This window comes from Myotis davidii, unplaced genomic scaffold (assembly GCF_000327345.1).
Source record: "Myotis davidii unplaced genomic scaffold, ASM32734v1 scaffold555, whole genome shotgun sequence".
NCBI lineage: Eukaryota > Metazoa > Chordata > Mammalia > Chiroptera > Vespertilionidae > Myotis > Myotis davidii.
Window position 1 is genome coordinate 1114145 of NW_006286315.1, and position 3812 is coordinate 1117956.

The following is a 3812-nucleotide window of genomic DNA, read 5'->3' on the forward strand; positions in this document are numbered from 1 at the left end:
ATGTCCGGGAACATCTGGGTTATGCATTTCACACCCTCTTGGAATCATCCCCTACTCTCCTGGGGAGGAGAGGAAATGCTACAACTGGAGAAATTGTGAGCTAGCTGTTATTGCTTCTGAAGAGACTGACTGAGGACCTTCTGCCCTCCCTGAAAGGGTTCCTCACATGAGGAGATAAGCAGTCCTCCCATGGATTAGCCATGGACTTTACCAGTCCCATTGTACTGTACCTTGGACAGTCAGTATCTGCAGGATATTACAGAGTAGAGCATACTTAAATCTTCCTGCCAGCTCTCACAGATCTCACTACCTCAGGGGAGCAGCAAGGGTCCAGTGGAACATTAAAATGAAAAGGGCAGAGGGGGAGATGCTTGAGAAACCTGTGTGCCTCTTGCAAATAACATTTGTTTCTCTTTAAAGCTAAAATTTTTGGCTTTAGACTGGAGAAGGGAGTTGGGGTAGGGGAAAGGCACACAACTTATCCTGCCTGGGAGTGTGGGTTCGTGGGGCCTGTGTGCTCATTCCAGTTTTTGCTAACAAGCTTAGGATGGGCCCATTAGTAGCCATCATCACCCACTCCATTACCTTGGGGTTCTCTCCTTCCTAAAAGCAAAGAATAACCAGCTTTCTTGCTATCCCCTAAAACAAGAATACACCCATCCTTTCAATGTGAAGGATTTTTACTGTTAATAACTATGGGGACGATGCAACTGAAACTAATATAAAATAATATTGAATGTGAACTGTAATTGTAAAACATTTGTAAAAATTAAAAATCACCATGGGGAAATAGATGGGGGAGGGGGAAACTAAAATACCCCAAAATGAGGAAGTTACAAGACAGACAAAGTTTTCATATTAGTGAGCTCTGCTCTAGTTCCTAACTCACCCTGAGGTGGTAAATGCAAGTTCTTTTCCCTCTTGTTCTCAGTTGTTTTTTTGTTTTGTTTTGTTTTTAATATATTTTATAGATTTTTTTTACAGAGAGGGATAGAGAGCCAGAAACATTGATGAGAGAGAAACATCGATCAGCTGCCTCCTGCACACCCCCTACTGGGGATGTTGCCCACAACCAAGGTACATGCCCTTGACTGGAATCGAACCTGGGACCTTTCAGTCCGCAGGCCAACGCTCTATCCACTGAGCAACACCAGCCAGGGCTTGTTTTCAGTTTTTATTCCTGAAAGTCTTTCTTCCCAACCAACACCCTCCCCCCATTCTTTCCCTGTAGGTTTTGGGCTCCCTGTGGGAAGTAACTGTGTCTGAGCTCTGCTTGGCATATATAATGGTAAGAAATATTTTAATACCTTTTTTTATTAATTTCAGAGAGAGGAAGGAGAGAGATAGGCACATCAATGATGAGAGCGAACCATCGATTGGCTGCCTCATACCGGAATCGAACCTGGGACCTTTCAGTCCGCAGGCCGACGCTCTATCCACGGAGCCAAACCGGTTTCGGCCGCTGTTTCTCTCTTATCGATGTTTCTAACTCTCTATCCCTCTCCCTTCTTCTCTGTCAAAAATCAATAAAATAAATCTTAAAAGATATAAATGTTTCTTTTACTATGGTTGCAAATATCAAAAAAATTCTATATGTGACACAGCACCAGAGTTAAGTTAGGGTTTTTCAAAATGCTGACACGCCGAGCTCAAAAGGTTCGCCATCACTGTCCTAGTTCATGGGTCCATGCTCAACCTCTGAGCCATACTGGCTGGGCAGGACTCATATACTAGGTATACTGAACACTTATTATGTGCCAAGTACTATATGAAGCTTTTACATGGTTATCTCATTCTTCAGATGATCCTTAGTGGTACTTACTGTTATGTCCCTGTTTTAGAGAAAGGAAACTGAGGCACAGAGGTAAAATAAGTTGCCTACAGATACATGGCTAGTAATGGGGCAGAGTTGGGATTCAGTCCCAGGCAATGTGACTCCAGAGCCCATTCTCTTAACCACTATGCTGGAAACATTTTAAATATTCAATATGGTTGAATATATCAAAAGAGCTCTTTTACTCATTTTCATCCCCATGACACTCCTTTCCTTTTTTCTCTAAAATGTCCCTTGCTCACCTCAGTGCTCTATGTTCTCTAGACCAAATTCTCAACTATTCCTTGCATTTTACAATAGCTTTGTAACTGTCCTTCACTGGGCCAGTGTGTGGTTGTTGTTTTTTTTTATTTATTAACTTTTGATGGATTGATTGATTTTAGAGAGAAGGTAGAAAAACATCAGTATGTTGTTCCACTTATTTATGCATCCATTGCTTGATTCTTTATGAGCCCTGACTGGGGACTGAATCCATACCCTTGATTGATTCTTGTATTTGCCCTGACTGGGTACTGAACCTGAAACCCTGGCGTATCTGGAGGATGCTTCAACCAACTGAGCTACCTGGCCAGGGTCTGGTCAGTGGCTTTTAAACTTCTTTGAATCTCAGAGCCTGTGGAGAATTTTATTGATGAAAGCTATGGATTAATATACACATACACAAAAATTCAGTGTACAATGGGGAGAGAGACAAAGAGCACAGATCATCTTAAATCCATTCATGAGCTGAAACCGGTTTGGCTCAGTGGATAGAGCGTCAGCCTGCGAACTGAAAGGTCCCAGGTTCGATTCCGGTCAAGGGCATGTACCTGGGTTGTGGGCACATCCCCAGTAGGAGATGTGTGGGAGGCAGCTGATCGATGTTTCTCTCTCATCGATATTTCTAGCTCTCTATCTCTCTCCCTTCCTCTCTGTAAAAAATCAATAAAATATATTTTTAAAAAATCCATTCATGAATCTTCAGGTTCCCTTTCTATTATTTGTGGTGGTGGTGGGAGTGTGCAGATTTAAGAGGCAAGGTTTACCTTTCTGGCCTCATCCCCATCACACGCCTAAGTTTAGGGTTTAAGCAAACACGGTACGCACTTTCCATCTCTACAAATCTGCTTTTGAACCTCTTGCTTCTTGGAATACTCTTCACCTCAACGCCTACCTGACTCATTTTTTTAAAAAACCGGAATACTTCTCAGATGCCTTCCCTGACACCTCAACCCCTCCAACCTCTGAGAGACCCTTTCATCTGTGTGCCTGCAATCTCTTAAATACCTACCAGCATAGCAGTGAGTTACTGAGGAGCGTGCCTCTCTCGACTCATCGTTGTGCTCCTCCAGAGCAGGGATGTTACGTCATTCATTCTACACGTAGTAGATACAGCCTCACACGTTTATTAAGTTTGTTTGGGGGAACTGGGATCTTACTCCGCGACCTGCAAGTTCACTACTGGTTTGGAGACTAACATGCTTGGGAGAGACCTGAGCGACCAAAGGCAGCCGCGCGGGAAATTAGCCAGAGAAAGTGAGCTCGAGGAAAGGCTTTGGGAGTAGGAACTCGGAGCTCTTGCGCAAACAGCGGGTGAGGAACGCCAAAAGTCAGGGTCAGGAGAAAGGAAGCCGCGCACTGTATGCTGGGATCTGCAGGACAGACGCCGCAAGGCATGCCAGGATTTGTAGTCCTGTTCCTTGCCAGGCGCCTCAAAGAGTTACATTCGGCTACATTCAACCACATCCTTATACAGAAAAGGTGCAGTCTTGATTATCCAGCACATAATTACGAGGTTCTCCAGGGCAACTCTGTCTGGTAGTAGTGTTCAGAGCAAATCTCATTTCAGCTTTGGCTACCAAGAAGACGCCTTAGATACCGCTATACGTGCGCACGCTTCAATTCCTGCGTGCCGGTGCAGCGGGCCGCACCTCCTCCCGCTCCCGGGTGCGCCGGCGCGGCGCATGCGCGAGTTGTCCACGTGAGGCCTCCTAGAGCC